General features: G+C 51.7%; 1 protein-coding gene across 13 annotated transcripts in view; it reads right to left on the reverse strand.

The window, feature by feature from the left end:
* ATP2B2 (ATPase plasma membrane Ca2+ transporting 2) overlaps nt 1-23041 on the reverse strand; it is a 459739-nt gene that overhangs the window by 176248 nt on the left and 260450 nt on the right. For 2 of the 13 annotated variants that reach the window (XM_045192226.3, XM_024556438.4), the window contains exon 1: nt 10550-10814. The exons of 10 other annotated variants lie outside the window; for them this stretch is intronic. The gene's annotated coding sequence lies outside the window, so the exon portion shown is untranslated. Of the gene's footprint in view, nt 1-10549; nt 10817-23041 lie in introns of those variants that run through there. One more of the 13 variants, XM_024556440.4, reaches the window with a different exon arrangement.

The following is a 23041-nucleotide window of genomic DNA, read 5'->3' on the forward strand; positions in this document are numbered from 1 at the left end:
GTTGGGAACACAGGCCGGGTATAAATGGCCCTTCTCCTGGAGGGGTGGTGTGGTGTATGAGCATGGTGGGGTGACAGTCAATACCATGGACAGAGTGCCAGGATTCTGACTCTCCCTTGATAACCTTGGGCTACTCCTCTCTGGGCCTCAGTCTCCCCTGGAGTCCAACTCTCCTAGGACAAGTCTCGTCCTCTGTGAATGGATCCCTATGCAGTTGTGAGAGGCAAAGTAGCGTGTGTGCACAGAGAGCCTAGCATGGGAAGTGCTCAGTTAACTACAGCTATTAATATTATCCTAGGTTGCCTTGGAGGCTGTAGTGAGGCTCAGGGGAGAAGGTGATATAAAGGCTTGTTGGCCCCTTTCCAACCCCAGCATTTGCATTCACGTTTGGCTGTTGCAGTCCCATTGTAGAGGTTTGACTCTGGAGTTCAGAGAGACCCCCTGGAGAGGCTTTTGGAAGTCCCAGGGCAAGGGAAGCTGTTGGAATTCCCTTCCCCTGAGTCCATTGGAACAGATTCAGGTCTCTTGAGAGGGCAGAGAAACACCCAGAAACAGCCCTGGGCCCAGTGACCAGCCATACTTCTATTACTATTGCCTGAGTACAGGGCCCTACTTTATAGATGAAACTGAAGCCCAATGGGATCCAAAGACTGGTTGGTGAGGCCAAGTCTTGGCCATGGAAGTTACTCATGGTCCAGCTCCCAGCTGAGTGTCTGCTCTCAGCTTCCACCTTCTCCTGGGGCTGCTGGGTTCCCCAGTGACGGTTGTTTCTGGAGCTGATTCATCTCTGGGTCAGCGAGGAGCTTGGCACATGGCCGGCCGGCACACACCAAGTACTCAGACAGTATTGGTTTTATTGATTTACATTCTCTCCCCTCTTCAAGATCCTCTGAGTTTAGAAATCCAAAATTTGCTGGGGGTGGGATGGGAATAAGGGCCTCATTTTAATCTGAACTGAGTCATGTAAATTGATAAATTTGGAGTGGCCTAAAGAGCTCTTAATCTCCTGCCTTCAGATAGTTGCTAGGAAAAGACTGGCTCTAGCAACCTTTGCATCACATATACATATGACAGCATATGCTGTCCTGTCCTGCCTGGGCACCCCTCGCCAGCCTATAGCACCTGCGCCCCAGGTGCTGGGCTGTGCACCTCCCACCTGCCTCCCTCTCTGAAGACCATTCTGGGGTAAACAGGAGCTGCTGCTGGGTCAGGCTTGCTCCTACAGACCTCGATCCAAGATCCACACAGCTGTACACACATATGGCCATGAGTGCCTTACCTCTAACCATGTCCCTTCCCTGGGAATTTGATGATCAGTAATGCCAGAGCAATTTTAAGTATTAGACATTTAAAGTGCCAGAAGGCCCATCTGACCCCAAAGTCCTTGTTTCAAAGATGGGGAACAGGTGCCAAGAGGGACTGTAATGGGTCCAAGGTCACTGCCAGTGTTTGTCAAGGCTGGGTGGCACCCAGGTCTCTGCTCCCCCAGATCCTGCTCCAGTCCATTTTTGTGGCCCTGGCACTGCTTGGTGGCTAGACCAGCTGGCCAGCCAGGGCTTTTGCTCTCTTTAGGGGGGAAGTTTTGCTGTGTCAAACCTTTAGCAGCCAGTAGAAGGCACTGGGAGGCCAGAAAGTGCTGGCTGGTAGGCTTACACAGTGGTTTGAAGGCTCTGCTGACTTTGGGCACAGCCCAGCACAGCCCCTTCCCCTGTACTGTGGTGAATAGGCAGAGACATGAAGGAAGAAGGAAACTACTTTTGATGAGAGTCCTGACCCAGTGGATGCTGCATCTGGCTGCAGCTTCTGTAAGAAACCATCCCTCCCCTGGCAAGAACCCCCTCTTCATAAGAATCACAGAGTCCTAGACCAACATGGGCAAGGAGGCAACATCAGGCTAGTGCCTGGACACGGGGGTCTGGTTCTAGCAGTGGGGAGAGCCAGCTGTGTGACCTTGGGCAAGCCAACATGCATCTTGGGCCTCAGCTGCCCAATCTGTAAAATGAGTGTGGTCTATATTGTTATTTTATTAAGCCCATTTAGATACCATTTATTGAACTAGAAGAGACTCATTAGAAGTTCATCAAATAATAACTGCCTACACTTTTGCCAAACACTGCCTTAAGCACTTTAATTTTATTTAATTCCCACAGCAATCATATGAATTGGATGCTTTTGTTATCCTATTTTACAGACAGAGGAACTAAGGCCCAGAGAAGTTAAGAAACTTGTACAGTCACATAGGAAGGAAGTGGTGTAGCAGGAACTGGAATCCCAGAGTCTGTGCTTTAAACTCCTCCCTGTTCTACTGTCTTTATCATTTATTTTGAGCTGTTAATTATTAAGCACCTACTGTATATAGCCACTCTGCTGGGCATGTGATACACACATAAACGTGTTGGCCTCTCGTATCAGTGCTAGGATGTGGGTATTCTCATGTCTATTGTTTCAGAAGAGGTCACAAAGGGTCCTGTGAGGCGCACAGAAATACCAAAGTCCCACCATGACTAAGCTGGGGAGGCAGGTGGGACACAGGCTTGTTCCCACCAGCCTGGTAGCCCTGTCCTAAAACCTTTAGAGCTTTTATCTTATTTACCATATTTTACTTAATCTGAGATGTACCCATTGTAAGATGCATCACTACTTCATGTATATTTAAGACAAAAGCATGGCTGGTTCTACTGTGACTTGTCACCAGTTATGACAGGCACCCCTATTTCAGAGATAGCAAAATGTGCACCTGGGAATCCACACAATTCAGCTTTAATCACAACAACCCTACAGGGCAGGCTCTACTGCCCATTTAGCAGCTGAGGGAACCAAAGCTTGAAGATGAAGGACACATAGCTGGCCAGTGCCCAGGCCTCGGATTTGATGCTGGACAGACTGGGCCCAGACTTGGTCTGGAACCACTGTGCTACATCACTGCTAAGTCAGGCCAGGTGGCCCACAGGCACAGATTTGAATGCTAAGAAACCTGTCAGCCAGAGCCTAGCACACCCGTGCTCCTGGTGACCTTGTAGCCCTCATCCAGCACAGAAGCCTCAGGCAGGCTGGGGGACACCCCCAAATGGCTTCCCAAGGATCCCCCACTCCTCTACAGCCTCAACAGAAAACTCTGACAGCTCAATTTTCTGTGCGGCCCCTGAGCCAACCGAGTGAGGCAGGGCTTGAGGGAGCCAGGCTGGAAAAACTCCTCCGGACAATATTCCCTATGACCCCTGCAAAGTGTCCCTGGAATGGCCAGACATGGCCCAGTGGAGCAGCCCAAGCCAGCATGGAGAATGCCACCACTTCATAGGAAACTGCTCTCGGGTAGGTATGGGAGCCCCAGAGAGACCTGCTTCCTTCCTTCAAAGCTATATGGCTCCTGGACCTACAGTGGGACCACCCATCACAGGTTCCTCCTTCAGGCTCTTCCAACCCCATGCTCCACTACAGCACGGCTCCTCAGGGCCTTCACAAAAATCGAATCCACCCCATTGGATGAGGATGGCCTGTTCTGAGGGCATAGTTAAGAAAGCCCTCTGGGGGCCTTTCCCCAGAAGCAGGGCAGAAGCTTGACATATTTTGAATGTCTGGTATGACCAGGGCTCCATTTGTGACAGATTTCGATCCATCACATCACTCACACTATCTCATGGGCAGGTTTCCTCAGTCCCGCTTTACATGTCAGGATGCCACACTGGGAGAGACAAAGCTACCGGCTTCAGGTCACACAGAAGTCAACACTGGCACTGGGATTTAAATTCGATTAAATTTCTGATAGCATGAGATGAGTCCACTTTAATACTGATCTCTGAACAAGCCCTGAGCCAAATGCTTCCTCTGCATTAGTTCACCAAAATCCTCACACAACAAACAGTAGAATAAAAATAATAACACTGTTATTATTACCCCAATTTTACAAATGAGGAGACACCCTCTGAGTCTTTAATTGGACCATATGCCAAGGTGAGGCACTTCACCTAAATCCTATTTGCTTCTCAGAACAAGTAGGAAGGTGGGCACTAACATTACTCCCATTTTATGGAGAAGTCACTAGTTCAACAACACACAACTATTCGATGGTAGAGTCACTTATTCGGATGTGGCTTGGAGTGAGCAATTACCTTCCCACACATTAGATGAAAAATAGTTTGCAAAGTGCTTGAGGATGGATAGATTTATTATGATTAGCATTTTAGAACTCAGCAATTACTCTGTAAGTTTGGCATTGCTGTCCCCATTCTCCAGATGAGGACACTGAGGTTCACAGAGAATGAGCAACAGATTTAAAGAACTGTAGTCTGTCAGACTTCTGCTGTGCAGGTCCCCTCACACCTCCAAGCTCCCCTGCCCATCTCCAGCTCTTCTCTCTGGGTCAACACAGGGCTTGCTGGAGTTCCTGCCCACAGACCTGGGTCCAAATCCCAGCTCTAACCCTCACTTGCTGTGTGACTTGGGCATGTTCTTAACCTCCCTGAGCCATGGTTTCTTTATCTGTAAAGTGGGTGATAGTGAGGAGGAAATGAGACACTGGACAAAGGACTTGCCAACAGTAAACACTCAATAAATATTATTGACTGTAGTAGTTGAATAGCATCTCCCCTCCAAATTCACATCCACCTGAAACCTCAGAATGCGCCCTCATTGGGAAAGAGTGCCTTTGTATATGTATTCATTTAAAAATCTCAAGAGGAGCCCTGGCTGGTGTGGCTTAGTGGATTGAGCGCCATCCTGCAAACCGAAGGATGGGTGGTTCGATTCCCAGTCAGGGCACATGCCTGGGTTGTGAACTGGGTCCCCAGTAGGGGGCGTGCAGGAGGCAACCACACATTGATGTTTCTCTCCTTCTCTTTCTCCCTCCCTTTCCCTCTGTCTAAAAATAAACAAATAAAATCTTTAAAAAAAAATCTCAAGAGGAAATAATCCTGGATTTAGGGTGGGTGCTATACCCAATGACTGAGGTCCTTATTAGAAAAAAGAAGAGGACAGAGACCCACAGAGAAGAAGGTGATGTGAAGATGGAAGCAGAGATTGAAATGAGGCAGCTACAAGTTAAGGAATGTCAAGGATTGCTGGCCACCACCAGAAGCTGGGACAGCAGAGGATGGATTCCTTCAGAGCCTCCAGAAGGAACCAGCCCTGCCGACACCTTGATTTCAGACTTCTAGGCTCCAAAACTGTGAGACAATCAAGTTCTGTTGTTTTAAGCCACCCGGTTTGTGGTTATTTGTTATGGCAACTACAGGAAACAAACACAGTGGCTGTAACTGCTATTGCAGACTTTCATTGTCTTAACCCCTTTACCCTAGGGCCAGCTGGCACAAGAATCTGCCCTCACTGTCCCCTCTTTTGAGGGGAAATCATGAGACCAGGGGGCTGACACGACTTGCCCAAGGTCACCCACCAGTGACTGAGTTGGGCCCACAACCAGCTCTCGTGGCCTTCAGACCAAAAGGCCTTCTCCCCCATCTATGGGGACCTCTGTAGTCTCAGGGACACCAGCCCTGGTCTCCACTCCCACCTTCATCAGGCCCAGCCATCTTGCCCTCCACTCTGACCCTTCAGAGGTTTCCTGAATTGTGCACAATGCTTCCAAGATCTTAAAAACACTCCCTCCATCCCTTTCAGGGCTCCCAACCAGAGACCATGGTGAAGTCATGGGACATTGCCTGGTACTCAGCAGGTTCTCAGGAGTGGCTGCTGAAGTGTCACCTATTGTTTATGGCTGTCATAGGGCAGCTCTACGAAGTGGGTAGCCATTTTACAGGTCAAAGCCAAGGCAGAAGAGGCAAAGTGACTGATCCAGGGCACCCTTAAGTGGCAGAGGTAGCTACTGAACACACACCTTCTGATTCACAGACTCGACTTCTATTCACTGAGCCACAAATACAAGCCACACCCTGAGCTCAGCACTTTATGCCCATTATTTCTCCCACTTGCCTCTCACAACAGCCTGAGAGGTGGGTACTATTATCCATTTTACAGATGGGTGAACTGAGGTTCCATCCTACCGCTGTGAATGCCTGGCCCTTGCCATCTTCTCCATCTACTACCAGCTCTTACAGGCATCCAACTGACTCTGTCCAGGGGAACATTCTCCCTCCTTTCTTGTTTGAGGCTCCCACTGGGAGGGAGAAATGATTTACTGCAGGTTCACTGTTTTGGGCTTGGAGAGGGCGGGAGACCCACCCTGCCTCCCACACCTCACTGTATTTCAGGTGGAGTCAGGGGAGGAAGCCCATCTACTACCCACACCCCCACCACCGCGTGCGTCTGCATGCAGCACCCAGCACGTGCTCACCAGACGGCTCTCCTAAGGGAGGCCAGCAGGGGCTGCATCCCGAACCTCAGGGTCCCTCAGTACTCCCTACCTTGATCCTGACCCTACTATGTTCTAGCTGCTTCACAAACATTACTTAAAATCTTCCTAACGTCTTGCTTTTAATCTATTCCCCTTCTAGGAAAGGAAAGATTAGGGTTTACAGAAGGGAAGCCATTTCCCCACTGTCATGTGGTTGGGACAGGCTTTATCAGGACTCAACTAGAAGGCCCAGTGGGTCTCTTTGGAGCTTCCCTCCCAGCCACACTGCTGAGAATACAGTCTCATTTTGGATTTGAAGGTTGACCTGCCCCGAGAAGGGCCTGATCTAACTGCGTAGGGTGAAGCCAGGGTCTGGGGGTAGGATAAGGGGTAGGATACAGGACTGGAGAGCTGGGGACCTGAGTTTCAGTCTCACTCTGCCACCAACTTGGGAGGCGATCTCAGTTTCTTCAGATGTGGCAGGAGTGGGTGAAGAGCACGATGCCCAGGTCACCCCAGTTCTGTAAGCCTATGAGATCTCCCAAGCCCCTTCTCAGTCACCTCAGCTCCCTGGGGTCCAGAGCTATGGAGATACGAACCCTGGGGTATCTGTGACAATGCAGCCCTCAAGACCTCCTGCATCAGTGGGTGACCAAAATCTGCCCCTTACCAGATGATTCTTATATCCACTAAGCTTGAGATCCACCTGTCTCCAGCCTAGAGATTATCTGTCTTTGCTTTCCCTCCTGACTTTGGCAGCAAGATGCTCACCTGCTCTGGCCCTGGTCCTGGTGCCAATCACTCCTCTGTGTACAACCTTGTATAGTGCTCAAGGCTCCCAGACAGCTGTGGGCTGAGGCCGGGCAGGATAGGAATGCCCTAATCACAGATGAAAAGACTGAGGTGCAGAGAGACAAACTGACTTGCTCAAGGTCACACAGCTGGTCAGGAGTAGAGGCTGGGCCTGGCGTACTTCTAATTTGGAGTCAAACATCTGGGGAAAGTCAGGAACATAAACAGGCTCTTGCTCCTTCTTGCCTGGGACCTGAGAGAGATTGGCAAGATTCCCTGTTCTCCTGAGAGCACAATATGACCTTGGACCTGGCTGGGCCTTAGTTTCCCTCTAATAAATAGGCCTAGGCCAGATAACATCAGAGTGTACACATCTGCATTTGGCTTTCTAGGTACCATGAATCCCGTGAAGTAAAGGGGTGGCAGAGTTGTCTGGCTGCCCAGGACAGGACCATACCTGCTTGGGGAGGGCTCCGCTTTTACCCACAGGACACCCTCTAGACCAGGGGTGTCAAACTCATTTTCACCAGGGGCCATATCAGCCTCGAGGTTGCCTTCAAAGGGTCAAAATAATTTTAGGACTATAAATGTAACTACTCCTTAACTGTTAAGGAGTTGAAATTACACTTGGCCCTATGAAGGCCACCATGAGGCTGATGTGGCCCCCGGTGAAAATGAGTTTGACACCCTTGCTCTAGACCCTTTCTTAGATCCCCACCAAAAATATCGCATGTTTTTGGTCTGTTGTTTCCCAAGATGTTGGCATCCCAAATTGGATTAGACTCAAACAGGAGGGGAAGGAAGGTGCTAATAGGCAGGCAGGGAGCCCAATGGCCTGCCTTCCATCTCTGCCATGCTCCAGCCGTGTGACCTTGGGTAGATGCCTTCATTTCTCTGCACAGCTTCCTCATCTGTGGCATGGAAATCATGAGGCTATGCAAGGTCCCACTGTAGCGATGAGTGCATAGCAATTTGCTCAGTGAATACTTGCTGGGTTATTATTTACCCAAATCTCCCTGAACTATACTTGTGCGGGTGAGGAGAAAGGGAAAGGGGGCAGTAGGAGGACAGAGGGAGGGGCCCAGCATTTCAGTGTTTCTGCAGCATAAGCCACAGGCTTTTCTGACCTGTCTAGAGAAGACTTTGGAGAAAGCTGGAGGCATCCAAAGCCCCATCTCTCAGAGATCCCACACCAGTGTGCCGGTTTCCTGGTGCCAGAGAAGGGAGCCTGTGGGGTCCTGGTGGTCTGGACCATAGAAAGCAGTTGTGCCCGCCCCCTTCTGTCTCCTTTCCAACACTGGAAAGCCTTCCCAGCAGGACATCAATAACCCGAGATGGCCCTGCTGAACCCAATCACAACTCCCTGGAAACCTGGGCTGGCCCTCCTCTCAGGCTTGTGTGGGGCTGCAGCTGCCACTTGGGGGCCAGTGCCCTTCTGTCCTCAGGGGCAGTGCCCTGAGGGGCAAGCCTCTCTCCAGTGTCTGGAGGCACCTTCAATTCCACGAGATGCCTGGAGGCTGAGGGTGCTTGGGGCAGGGGTGTGCATACAACATTCACAAAGATGCTACACCTGTGAGCCAGGGCTGTCTTCATACATGTGCAACCTACATTCACCTGTGGGTGTATTGCAGCATGCCATGTGTCTGCCAATAAGTGGATGTGCATGCAGCTGGCATTCAGGATCCCACACATGTGTGCTTGTCTCTTTCATGCCGGGGCCAGCCCTCACAGGGCACACGTCACATTTGTGACTGCTGTAGGGCACAACATGCAGGCTGATTTGCCCATGTGCAGCCCACTGCGTTCCTGTGTTAGTGCTACATGCATGTGTGGACGTGCTGTATTCTCAGGTGTGGGTGTGTGAGTACAGGCTGCATGCATGTGCATGCTGTATTTGCAAGTGGTATTCAGGGATGTGAGCTGTATTCCCATGTGGTGGGGTGTATATATGGGCATGGGTACTCTATATGAATGTCTATGATTGGAACACACAGTGTACTATATGGGTACTCCATATGTGTGTCTATGATTGAAACATACTGCATTAAAATGTGCACTATATTTGTATACATGCATCTGTGCAAATCTGTGGATGTGTTATAGGCCCTGATGAGAAAGGGACAGGGCATATGGAGGTGGCTAAATAATATGGGCCATCAGCATCTTTCCTGGACCACCCACAGGGTTTCCCCAGAGCCACAGCCCCAAACCTGCCACTGCCCCTTCAAGGAAGTTAACAGGCGGAAGCCCTGGCAGTCTATACTCCAAGCCCCCTCCTACTGCACACGTCAAAGGAGAATTTCTCAGGATGGCGCCTGCCACTTCAGGAAATGCCCCAAACATCAGCTCTGCTTCCTCCCAGCAGTTTAGAGAGCAATGCAGGTGAGGAGAGGAGCCTCTTCTGCACTGGGACAGGGGTGTGCAGCATCTTACCAAGACCCTCTGCCGGTGGAGCTCACCTGCTCACTTATCCTTCTGAAGGTCGAGCCAGGCTGGGCCTCTGCATGGGGACTCTGAGACCCCTGGGGCCCTTGCCTGCTGCAGGCAGGACAGCCTCAGAGACCCCTCTCCAAACAACCTGCTGAACGAGGACAGAGGCTGTGTGGAATGGTCACCTAGCTGGCAAGGAGTGTGCCCACAGCAGCCCACCTTTGGGGAGTCCAGAGGCCCCCTGCTGCCTTTCCCAATTCTGACCCTGCAGGGGGCAGGGAGGAGCCCCAGGTACCTAAGTGCCCAGCCAGAGGCCACCCAGGCTGGCTGAGGAACTGGGATTCCAGGCAGAAAGTGCCAACTCCACCATCCAGCATGACTGCTGCAAAATGGCCTGACCAAGCTACTCCTGCCCCCATCCTGGGCATCTCAGGGACCTGGTTCCTGCCATCACACGCCTAGGCTGGCTCGCCTAACCTGGTGGGTCCTGGCACACAGCAGCCCACCCCACCAAGGGGACCCTCTGTGCAGGGCCTCCCGCTGCCTGTTTCCTGGGACCCTGGCTGAGGCAGGCAGGGGTACCCTTTGGTCCTCTTGTGTTTCCCCAGGTCCAGCAGCTCAGGGGAAAGAGAACCTTGCCCCCCCCACCCCCTCCCTGCCACTAGCTTGTTGGCCCTTGCATAACATCCACTGAGGGCATTTGCTGTCCACAGGCTGCCAGAATTTACCTGAGACCCCAGGCATCTGCCTGTCCCAGGCCTCCCTGCCTGTGTCCCCAGCACCCTAGCCTTTCCCTCCAACACAAGGACCCTCCTCACACTAGAGTCTCCCTCAGCAGCAACTCCCAATGCAGCCTGAGCTGCTGCCAGATAAACAAGCCCAGCTCGCAACCCCCTCCATGCTGCCACCGCCACCACCATCAGCGCTGAGAAAAAGCAAATGAAATGAAACAAAATAAAATGGGTGAGGGAGGAAGGGGAGAGCGGAGTGGGGTGCTTTTTATTTTTTTATTTTCTCATGCTGGGGGATGCCGGTACTTACTTGGCTAGGAAAATCAGCACAAATCCGGCATGGTTTACAGGCGGGCAGTCCCGGAATCGCGGTGCGGCAGCTGGTGCCGCGGCTGAGCCCAGCCAGCGTGCCCGGTGCCTCTGCAGACTGTACCATCCCGCCCGAGCAGGTGGGGGGCGGGGGGGCGGAGGCGCGGCGCGGCTTCTAGGAGAGCATCGCCCCGGCAAAACGCGTCTCGGGGGAGGCAGAGGCCGCCCCTGCCGCTGCGCCGGAGGCTGGGGGAGGGGGCCGGAGGACGGGGGCGGGCCTCCGCGAGGGCTTGTTCTGCTGCGAGGACAGGGGAGCGGAGTAGGAGAGTAGGGGGTAGGAGGGGGGTTGTGTGGACCGAACCACCACGGTGTTGTTTGCGGTTTTAATTCCTCCCGTGGGATCATGAAGAGCTAAAGCTGGCAGAGTCTCAGGAATCTGCCCGCTCACTCGAAGTAGGAGGGAATGTCAAGGGCAAGGTGAGGGTAGGGTTGGGGCTGAGCCGGAGGGGAGGGGTCCCTCCAGTGGTGGAAGGGGTGGGGTAGTGATAGCAGAGAGGGGAGGATTTTGCTCACTTTGGTCTAAGTCCTCCCCTTCTTTCTGGGGTCCTCCTGTGGTTGGGAAGGGGATCTGCCCCACCCCTCCCCCGCCCTTTTTGGTCAGGACACCCCCATGACTGAGGGGCAAAGGTCACTGGGGGGAGGAGTGGACTTGACTCAGACCAAACACATCTGTGGTTGCAGGGCCTGCAGTGAGTTCCCTGCTGCCATCTAAAAGCTACCTTTGCAACCCAACCGCTGGCTGGACATGTGCACCCCCACATGGGGTGGGGGCTGGGCTGCAGGCTTGGAGAAGACCCTTTCAAGGGGTAATTTCTCTGCTGACAGGTGCCCATTGGCAGGGATGTCTGCATATGTCTTATGCATTTGCATAATCTGAGGTGATACCTGCGATGAGTTGGGGGCTGACCATTTTGGGGGACAGACGATGTCCAGAGCACCCAAGGGAACCTCAAAGAGGAGTCTGTAGGAATGGTATCCCCCTAGGCAGCTGCCAACTTTTTCTGCCTTATCTCTGGCAGACCTGCTGCCCCTTTAAATACAGAATGGTGGGAGGACAGCCCTAGGAGCAAGGTTAAGAGGTCACAGTGGGTGAAGGGGCTTCTCTTAGAAGCCTCCCTCTCCACTGCCCCGCCCCCTCCAGAGGGGGTACCCTGCTTGGAAGGAGGGCACTGAAGATGGAAGGACGTTTGGGACACGTCTCAGGGCACTTGTCAGCATGGAGGGGGTCCATGGGGGGCCAGGGGTAGGAGTTGCCCCAGGAGGCAGCTCCAGATGGAAGCTGCCTCCTTCCTGCCCCCACCCCCTACCCACTTCTGAGCTGCCTGCCAGAGTGTCCCGAGCTGCCTGCCGCTCCATCTCTGGGCTGGCACAGAATATCAATTTGTCTCGTTAAGCTGAAAGTCTGCACTGCACCAAAATCAGAGCCCAGCCGGGCAGAGGGGCCACGGGAAGCAGAGAGCTGAGAGCACCAGCAGCAGGGCCCTCGCCAGCAGGAGCAGGCTGATAACCCCTAACTTTTCACCCCCACCCCCAAACCCCACCAAAGGGTCCCATGCTACCCATGAACCAGGCAGAGTGGCCTCAATGCAGGGAGGATGCTAAGAAATGAAGGATGCTGAGCACTGGGTGGCCCTGGTCTTCACTGGGGCAGGCAAAGCAGGTACCTGGCTAGGCTACCACAACAGCCCAGGACACCTCTCAGAAAGGCTCTTGCCGCCCACCAACAGCCCGGGACAGGGAGCTCCCATGTTGGCCCTCTTCTTGTGGGTACAGGTCAGGGGCTCCACCAGTCCCCCTCCAGGCAGATTTCTAAGTCAGCCCCAATTCCAGGGCTGGGCCAGGTCAGAAGTCTCCTTTTCTCCAAGACCTAGGGGCAGCCTCTGCCCCTCAACATTGTGTCAAGTAGAATTGTTCTGAGATGACTGGGATGAGGGTGGGCAAAGAAGGGCAGAGGGTGAAAGGTCTACTGCAGCTCACATGTCCAAGCAAACAAGCCTGTGTCCTGAATCCTACTGTTACTACTGTAAGATCACTAGGGGAACCACTTTCCCAGATTACAAAATAAACAGCCCCTCAAGGGGCTGGCTAGGAACCACCATTTCAACAATAATAATCCCGCCCATGTCCAGCACAGTTTATAGTTTGCAAAGGCCACCTGAAACACAGTAAATCACTTAATCCTCACAACTGCTAGAGTGGCCGCTGAGAACCCAAGTTACAGATGAGGAAGCTGAGTGTGGCTCAGAGGCATGCGGTGGCCAGGACAAGGTCTCTCAGCCTGGAGGGGGTAAGCCAAGCCTGTGACCCAAGACTGAGACTTCAACACCTTGGCTTTACGTGTGAAGGTCAGTATGGTGTGGGTCAGCTGTGAGTCCCCATATGCATCTGCTTGGAAGTCCTGGGTACTGCCTGCTCACTGGCCCCTGTTTAGGGTGGGCTGGGGCTTCACCAACAGACTCCAAATTCTCAGGAGCTCATGGGTTTTGGTTCCCTGAATCTAAGACTAGAACTTGTACCTGGCTAAGCCCCCATCTCCTAGGCATTCCTGGTCTTGTGTACTTCTGTATCCATACCCTAGTTACAGGATACCCCCAACTTCCGAGGCAACCCAAATATTGAACAGCATAGTTTGAAAGTTTTTTCTTATGTTAGGCCCATGAACTTCTATTCAATCTCCAAAGTCCAACTCAAGTGTCCCTTTCTCAAACAATCCTTCCTGATTCCACCAACAGAATTAGTTCATGCCTTTGTTCTACCTCTGACCACACCACATTGTGATGTGCTACACATCCGTCTCCCTCATTGGGCTATGACCACATTAGCTGTCTCCAGAGTCCCAGCTCCCAGCTGTGGTAGATATGGTAGTAAAATCTTGAATGAATCTGCTGCTGTGTGATTTTGATTCATTAAATACTAGAACTAGAAGGACCTTCAAGGACTCCTATGCAACTCTCCCATTTTATAGTTGCGTACCCTGAGGCCTCAAGAAAAGGAGGACTTGCCCAAGGTAATCCTTGAGAGAATCTGATCTCAGACATTTGTCCCCTGCCCTACCTCGTGTCTCCCCTTCCTGCAGCAGACTTACCTGGGGCATCTGGCCTGTCCTTCCAGGTTATATTGGGGGCAGGGGGAACTGGACAGGCAGAGGTATTGTGAAATCAGACAAACAATGCTGTTAGTGTTGCAACTCCCGGAAGCTTGAATGACAGGTCAGGGTTACCCACAGGGAAGAGGGGAGAGAGGCAGGAGGCTGGCCAGTGTTGGGGGAAGGCACAAAAAATAGGGTAGGGGTGAGGGGAGAGACAGACTAGTCTGATTTTCAAATGGTGTTTAGGTGGCCAGACTACATTTTCTCCCCTGTAGTACGTCCTAGAGCAGGGCAGAGTGGGGATGGAGAGGGTCAGTCTGCCTAGGGAGTGGGAAGCTTGGCCCGGTCTGATGAAGTCAATCTGCCCAAGGGAGACAGATGAGGTAGGTCCACACAGATCTGATGGAGACAGAATCAGATATAGCTGTGCAGAGCCTAGCTGTGTCTTCTTTGTAAACTATGGGCTCTCTATCGCTTCCTACATTGAGAGGAAGCAGGCATGAGGGCTATACCTGTTCTCACCTTGCCTAGCTCAGGGTCTTCTGACACCTGGGCAGGGGTCCTGGGGCAGCTCTTGGGTCAGCTGATGTTACAAAGAGATGGTGGCAAGGGCCCCTCAGGGGACAGGAATCTATTTCCAAAGGATGCTCACATCCCTGTTTTGTCTGACCTCTACAAGCTACCCTTGGAGAAACTGGGTTTCTTCCCATTTTACAGAAGAGACAATCAAGGCCTGGAGACCTCAAGTGACTCGCTTAGGAGTTGTAGAGCCAGTGAGGATGAGAGCCAAATTAGAACCTGGATCTGTCTCACTTGAGCTCTAGACCTTTCCCTCTGTCCCTGCCTAAAGTTACCCAAATGTGAGGTACACAGCTCAGGCTCTCTTAGGTCCCTGACCTTGAGGGGCCAAGGAATGTGTGTCTGGGGACCACATGGCCCAGCTTGTCCCAAGTCTCCCCTCCACCACCTGGGGGGCCCATCCCCCCCTCCCACCATGGTCCAAAACTTCCTTAGCCAACCTGATCTTGGGCTGGGACTTTGTGGCCAGACAGACCTGGATTCGAAACCCAGCTCCTTCATTTATGGCTATGTGACGTTAGGCAAATGATTCAACATCCTTGAATCCCAGTTTTCTCATCTGCAAAATGGGGACAATTATACCTATTTGGCAGGCTGGCAAGCTAAGGGAGAAGGGTGGCTGTGATTAATAGAAGAAAGAGGATGGGGTAGGGGGGATCAGATTCTCTGGATGGCTCCTGGGAAATGTTGGGGAGGGGGGTGAGTCTCTTCCAGACCCTCAATCCCACTGGGGTATGATCATTCTCATATACCATCTGTTGGGGCTGGTCTCTAGGGCCCAGGCAGCTCTGCTGAGACTCCAATCCAGGCCCGCAATTCCCAGCTCCTCCCCCTTGTTCTTGCTCCCCTAATAAGAAGGGTGCAGGCCTGACTTCGGGCTAACTCCAGCTACTATTCGAATTGACATCCTACTGTGCGTCTCATGTGGTGTGAACTTCACAGCATACTAGGAGGTAGGTCCTATTTTTATTCCCATTTTACAGACAAGGAAACAGAGGCATAGAGATGTGAAACAATGTTGCCCAAGGGCATAGAGTGAGTAGGGGACCTGGGGCTTGAAACCAGTGCTGCGTAGGCCCCATCCCTAGCCCATAGACCTTATGTTTTTCAGGGAGCCACATGGAACCTGAATTTCCCACAGCTGTGGGCATGTCTTCTCAACCACAAAAGTCAGAAATCTGCAGCCTGGGGAGCCTGCCCTAACCTCACAGCTGGGTGAGGCAGGCATGTCATGATGGTTGACCTTGTTACCCCTCTGAGAGGCCGGGAACAGGGGCCAATTAGTGAGCTGGCACTTTATCTCCAGGGAGAACACAGAGCCTGGGGAGTCAAGAGCTACTCTGGGAGAACTTCTTGGAGGAGGCTGCCTTTTCCAAGCCTGGGAAATGCAGTCTCATTTATGCTACTTCTTTGGGTTAATGACACCTGGCTAAGAGGCACACATCCATACTGCCCTCTCCCATCCATCAGTCCTGACTCCTCACCTTGGTTTCCCTGCCTCTTCTCCTGCATCCTCGTCCCATTTACCTACCCCCTGCACCTTAAAGAGCTTTCTCAATTCCTCTAAATCCTTCTTTGGCTCCCCTGTGCATTCAGCATAAAACCCAATTTCCTTACCATTGGGTCATGTGGCATAGACAGCTATTCTAGATCCCTCCCATTATCCTCTGTCTGCTTTCCCTACACCAAGTCTCCCTTGTTCCTCAAACACACCCCTGCATTTCCATGCCTGTTTCTTTGCATGCTCCATCCACTTTGTTAGGGATGCCTCTCCCTCTTCCCCCCCTTCTCTGCCTGAAGAATGCCTACTCATCCTTCAAGACTCAGATCCAGCAACTCCTCCTCCATGAAGCCTTTACTGATTTCCCCTCCATTGCCTCTCCCCACCAAGAATTCTTGCAATTAAGCTTTTTGTATGCATCTGTTTTGTCCATCAGGCTGGGGGGTTCTCTGGGGATAGGAAATGGGTTTCATTTGCCTGTTGTATCCCCAATATTGGGCACAGAACCTCAATAAATATTGATTGAACTGATGAGCGCAGGTTTGGTGAATGAAAAAGCAATTCCCTTGGTGGTTTTAAACTAGTATTTTTATCTCTCTGTGGTTCTAGAAATATTCTTTGCATTTACTTGTAGTTCCTGGCTTAAGAGTTGCTATTTCTTGAGCCTGTCAGTGAACAGGGCTTCCTATGCATGTCCAGCTTGGGCAGGGGAAAGAAAGACCCCAACTTTACTCACACACCATGTCCAGAGATGTCTCAACTGGGACCAGGGGGTCTGAGTCCAGGGTTGGACTCAGGGTGAGTTGAGACCTCAGAGAGGAGCCCCTGTCCCTAAACGCTCCCTCTACAGCCTGACATTTCACCATTACTAATGCATTCCTTTGGATTATGCAGTTAGCAAATATATATCCAGCTCTCACTGAATGTGAGGTACTGTGCTGGGGTCCCTAGTTAACATTTATGTGTGTATGTGTGTGTGTGTGTGTTTTCCCTCCTGCTGGAATGCTGACTCCCTAGAGAAAACTAGGAGGAGGGGGAAAAAAAAACCCAGAGGGAGTGGGGATGATGACTGAGGGAGTGTCAGGAGAAGGGGAAAGGGAACATGCGATTTGCTGAGCACCTACTATGTGTCAGGCACTTAACACATGAGTATCACTACCCCAGGAGAATTTGATGTTATGAGGCCTCAATTTAGAGGGTGAATGGCTTGGTCAGGGGTGCACAGCTGTGTGGCATGGGACCCAGCATTCAAACCACTGTCTGCCACACATCCTGCCATCTCTCAGGATGTGCTCCTGCTGAGGAGGCTGTAAGGACCCAGCAGAGAAAAAGCATTCTCAGAGGATAGGAGAAGAGAGGGTGACAATGAAGAAAGCTGCAAGCTGACTGACTAGATGGCCGGACACTGCCGGGACTGTAACCGATGAGAAGTTGGGGAATGAAACGTGGCCATTCCAGCTGTCTGCGTGTCGTCAGGGTGGGATGGAGTCCACAGGGGCGTCAGCAGTCTCTGCTGAGCGCTTGCTTGTGTGCTAATGCACATGCTATGGACACACACTTAACCTGCTATGTGGGCAGTATCACTCCCACTTTACTGATGAGGAAACTGAGGTCTGGAGAGTGCAGGTGATGATTTCAAGATCACATAGCTGGAACCAGAATTAGAACTCAGGCCTTTTCTGGAAGACTTGCAGAGGTGCAGTGGGGTGTGGGCTCAACCCCTTACGAGATTTCCAAGCAGCCAGCGTTCTCAGAGGAATAGTAGCCTTTGCCCTCTCCCTGTGGGATGTGAAGGGTCTTGCACCGCATCCAAAGGTGGCAAGGGAGTGGCTGCTTGGTGGCAAAGGTTGGGGTCAGGGGAGTGGCAAGAGCTTGGGAACTAGAACCTGATGGCCAATCCTATTCCTCTTCTATGGGCTCTGTGACTCTGGGCAAGCCCCTTAATCTCTCTGGCCTCAGGCTCCTCATCTGTAAAACAGGCATGCTTCCAGCCTCTCCACCTGCTCATTTGTTCAACCAACATCCATTGACACCTGCTATCTGCTAGATTCTGTGTTAGGTGTTAAGGAAACAGTGGTAAGCAGAAAAGCTCATGGTGTCTACTCTCGAGAGGGTTAAAAGACAGATGTGACATGAAATGAACAGACAAACCAATGTAAGTTTACACAGGGGCAGGAGGTGAAGGGGTGAAGGGGCAGAGGCTATGAGCACAGTCTGTAGGAGGACCCTGCTGTCTCTGGTGGGAGAAGAAGGGGAAATCACAGAATGTTTCCCCATGGGGGTAATGACCAGGCTGGGATCTGCAGGCTGAGCTGGAGCTCACTAGGTAAAAGTGGTGTTGCTCACAAAGGGAATGGCATGTGTAAAGTCTCTGAGGCTGGAAATGGTTTAGTAATTCTCAAGGGATTAAAAGGAGGCCCAAATAATGACAGGGAAAAAGTGTGGGGGAAGGGTAGGAGAGGAGGTAGGAGCATTTTGGACCACGGTACAGATTTTTGTCCTTACTCCAGGAAAAGGAGGAAACTTAGAAGGATTTTCAGGATTAAATTGGTGAGGGGCCTGCCACGTGGGAGAATTCCACACTGTTGTCAGACAGTCGTACCACAGTAACGTCACACCTTCCGCAGGCAACACATTCATTCCTCCAACCATGCCTAGAGTAGATTCTGAGCCGGGGACACATCAGCAAGCAGGAAAGGGGTCCTGCTTGTACAGAGCCCAGCTAGGAGGACAAGAACATCCAGTAGGTATTTATGGAGTCCCAAGTGTGCTGGGAACTGAGGGGAGCTACCTGAGGGAAGAGGAGACTGATCTCAGGAGAAGTGAAGGAGCCCCTACCTCCTGGGGTCATGGGTGGTTGTGATGACAGCTGTGGGCTCAGGACTCTCAATCCAGTGCCTCCTCTAGGCCCCCAGACAGCCGCTAATGGTAGCCCCACTTGAGAGCTGCTGGGCAGGAGAGATGGTATTACTATGCGTTATTACAAATAGGAGTACTGAGAGTTGGCACTGAGTAAACAATTACTACATGCCAGGGAATGTTTGTTTTAACAACTTTTCATGTCTTGGCTCCTTTAATTCCTATCCTTTAATGTAGTCTGATTATCACCCCTCTTTTACAGATGATAAAACTGAGGCACGAGAGGTCACGTAGCTTGGCCAAGGTTGGCTAGCTGATAGGTGGTGTTGGGGTCTGAGCTCAGATACCTTCATCACTACCCTGCTACAGGTCTGGGGAATGTTTGGGCCATGCCAGGGTGTCTAGCAAGTGGCTGAAGGGAACAGGGTGAAGGCAGGGTGCAGAGCCAGAGCTGGGCCTGAGGGAGGTTGGGTAATGCTGACAGAACCTTGTCCCCACGAGGGCCTCCCACATCTCCCCAGAGGGAATTCCCTTTGGGATCTGCCTGTGGAATTGGCTAATGTGGAATTTTGGCACATCAGGGCCTGGATGTGCTGCCAGGTCCCTCTGTCAGCCTTACCCTCTGTTTTACAGATGAGTAACCTGAGGTCCTGAGAGTGGCAGCTACCTGCCTTGGACACACTACAACAAGGCCAGGGTTGGGAGGCAAAGGCTGGCTCCAGGACAGCCTTTTAACCCTATAAGAAATGCTGTCCCCCCTGCCCCCCCACCAGTCACCTTGTGGGCCATGTTGCTTATAACCCATCTTTACCAGATATGACTGCAAAGAGCATCTGCACAGGGGCCAGGACCACCCTCCAAGGAGACCCTGCATCAGTGGGGACATTCCAGGCCTGGCTGTCCTACTGTGCAGGCCCTCTGTGGATGGGACTGCCCTCAAGGTTGGGCCAACTCTCTCACTACAAGGCCCCCAATGGGTTGCCCTGGGGAGAGGGGTAGGCACTGGATCAGGAGCCAGCTGGGGTAGGACTAACTGCTGTGGGCCAGGGGTGTCCTGCTCTCCTCAGCCCACCCTCCTCTCCCCCCAGCCTCCCTGCCCTGCCCACCCCACAGGCTGACTGGCAACAATGACATACAAGAAGGACATGGATGGGTCTTGGCAGACTGAAAGCAGCTTCTCAGATATAAGGTGCTATTTTTTCTGGGGGACACACCACAGCACAGCAGGGGCTTGGAGATCAAAGAGATACAGGATTATATCCCTGTTGTTCCACTTAGTATTGGGTGGCCTTGGGATAATCACTTGGTCAATTTGAACCTTAGTTTCTAGTCTATGCAGTGGAAATAATACCTGCAATTATGAGAGTGTGAAGAGGCTTAAATGAGTAAACGTATGTATGGGACACATAGTACGGTGCCCAGCAAAGTCTGCTTTGCTTCTCCATTTCTTTCTGCAAAGGTGACAACACTTTAAGTCTTTGATTTCAAACAAAATGGCAGAGAACAGGAATGGAATATATTATTGGTTCCTTTCTTCATTTCTTTAGCATTAATCGAGCACCTACTACATGCCCAGCAATGTGGGGACTGCCTCCTAGAGCAGGGCTTCTTTGGATGCTCATTTGCAAAGATGGGAAGGAAGGAGGTAAGGTTTAGGGACCCTGTGAGGTGCCAAGTGGTGGCTCTGCCCTGGGGTGAGGGGAAGACAGTGCTGCTGCTCGGCACGCTCCCCATGTGGGGGTGTTTCAAACCTCTCAGGACCTCCCCCAAGGGTGGTTACCAACTCCTCAGACTTGGTCAGGGCTTTCAGCTGCCAGTCCCACAGAGGAACCCACCGATGAATTCCTGCCTGAAAACCCAGATTCAGTTGCCTAATTCAGTTTCCAGAACTATCCTGGCTTGAAGCCATCTGGTATATGGCTGAGGAATGGGCTGTGAACTCACACATACCTGGATTAAAATCCAGGCTCTTCCACTCACTGGCTGTATGACCTTGGGTAAGTTATTTTGAATCTCAGTTTCTCTATCTGAATCTCAGTTTCTCTATCAGTAAGATAGAGATAATGTCTACCCTGGATGATTGTTCTGAGAATTAACTGAGATACTACACGTAGAATACTTTGTATGTCATGTGTTACAGGCACAACTACTGGTTGCTTAAAATGACCCCCAAGCCTCTCTTTTCTCCCCTTGAAGCAAGCAGGACCTGAGTATCCTATCCTGGAGTGTTGATGTGGTGGCAGTCTTGCCCAGTGGTGTCCTGCAGTTGCTTATATTGGCTCAAGAGAGTTGACTGCGCATATCGATGGTCTTGTGTTGGTAGGCAAATACTACAAAATGGGCCCCCGTCTCTTGAGAGCTGGTCATTCCATGTTCACCGCACACCACTGAGCCCTGGGCAGGAGCTCAACATAGCTGTCTGGAGTCCATTGCCTTTTGTGTCCTGAGATCCCCTTTCTGCTCTGGTTTCCTTTGATCTTTTCCTCCCTGCCCACTGCCCTTGCCCACCCAGCACTGGAAACCGGCTCTTGGGTGGTTTTTCATATTCTCCTGCCACGGGGCTTACCCCGGATCACTGCTCTGCCCAAAGGGATTTCAGTGTCAGATGAGGTGACTCTGGTGGGGCACTGCCCTAGAAAACTGTTGGCTAATTACCTTCTCTCGCCTCCTCCCCCTTTGTCTCCCTAGTTCCTGAACCCTTTAAAGCTTAGCCTCCAGCACTCTAGCCACCACGTTTTCACTCAAACTCTCATCCTGAAGGATCCACAACACCCAACACTCACTCCTCTGATCTTACCGCATCTATCTCTTCTCCCTCTGGTTTCATAAGGCCCATGAGCAGCCAGTGGCCTATGGCTTTTGGAGGCAGGCAGGCCCATGGTGGTCCTGGTGCTGCTCCCTTCCTTCTCCCTGGACAAGCTCCTTAACCTCTCAAAGATACCACAGTGAGGACAGTGATACACACACACACACACACACACACTGTGTATACACAGTCTCTCTCTCTCTCTCTCTCTCTCTCTCTCTCTCTCTCTCTCTCTCTCTCTCTCTTCCTGGGTCAGGCACTGTGCCAATAGCTTTACTGGCCAATCTCATTCTTATTTCTTCATCTGCAGAATGGGGACAATAAAAGTGTCTCCGCCAGGGAATTGTGTGGTCATCCTCAGCAATGGCTTTTGTGAAATTGGCTTGCTGATTGTGAAGTGCCATGCTAATGCTGTTATTGTGCTTTGAAGGGCAAGGCTTGTTTAGATCTACAATTTTTAGATGTGTTGAAAAAAATACACCACAGGCATGTTATTTATAGTCAACTCCCGTACAGGTTTTTATCATTCCTTGCCTGCTCAGCTAAAAATAACAAATGACAAAGGTCATGTCTGCTCCCACCTATCAGAGGAATCTGTAAAGAATAAGGCTTTTGATTCACTGCCTCAGTGAAGTAAGAATTCTCCTGCCAGCCACAAGCCCTGGAATTCCTCACTGGGTCTCACTGGCCCACGCTGAAGAGGTGAGGGAAGCAGGGGTGAGGGGCTACAGTATCTTGCTGGGCAGGAGAATCCTGGCCTCAGTCACCTCTTCCAGTCTTGGGAGGCAAGTAGTGGTAATCAACCATAAATGGAAGTCCTGGGCCCTGGTTCCAGGGTGGAGTCTCAGTTTCCCCATATTCAAAATGAGAGGGGTAAACAGGTGTTGAGAACTTTCTCCGGATTGTAAATGCAAAGATATTCTAGTCTTATCTCCCTCCACTCCACCCTGCATCACTGTGGAATCAGTGCATATCCATTGGCCCCCAGTAATGACCATAGCCTTGATGATGTGAATAATCAGTCAGTATTTGTGGAGTGCTGACAACCTGCCAGGCATGTGCCTCTAGGTACCTTCTGGTGGAATAAACTCCCTGACACCACGCACCACTCCCTCCTCAAGAAAGGAAGCTTGTTGGCCGCCATCTGACAGATGAGGGGGGGAGGACTGTGCCCCAAGGGTGAGCTGCATTGTGCATGGTATAGCACTAGGCAGTGACAGATCCAGAATGTGACCAGGTGTCTGCTTCAGGGGCCTGTGCTCGGTGAAGTGCCAGCATTGGGCTGGGCACAGCAGGGAGGAAAATAGACACCCCCAGGTCGTGCTTTTCCCCATCACCACTGAGGAGAGATGGTCCCAGCTATGGTGACCCTCACCCACCGCAGGGAGTGGCAGTGGATGGACAGGGCCTGGGCTGGCCAGGAGGAGGATGCCTCCATTTGGCCTTGTGACGGTTCCAGCAAGGAGTTCATCTCTCCTGGTCCTTGCCCGTTGATAGGTGGACAGGAAAGGCATTCCAGGTGGTAGGCACAGCGAGAGTGGAGGTGGGGTGGTGTGCAAGTGCCTGGGATGTTTGGGCAAAGGCAGGGCTGGGTGTGGGT

Source organism: Desmodus rotundus, chromosome 8 (assembly GCF_022682495.2).
Source record: "Desmodus rotundus isolate HL8 chromosome 8, HLdesRot8A.1, whole genome shotgun sequence".
NCBI lineage: Eukaryota > Metazoa > Chordata > Mammalia > Chiroptera > Phyllostomidae > Desmodus > Desmodus rotundus.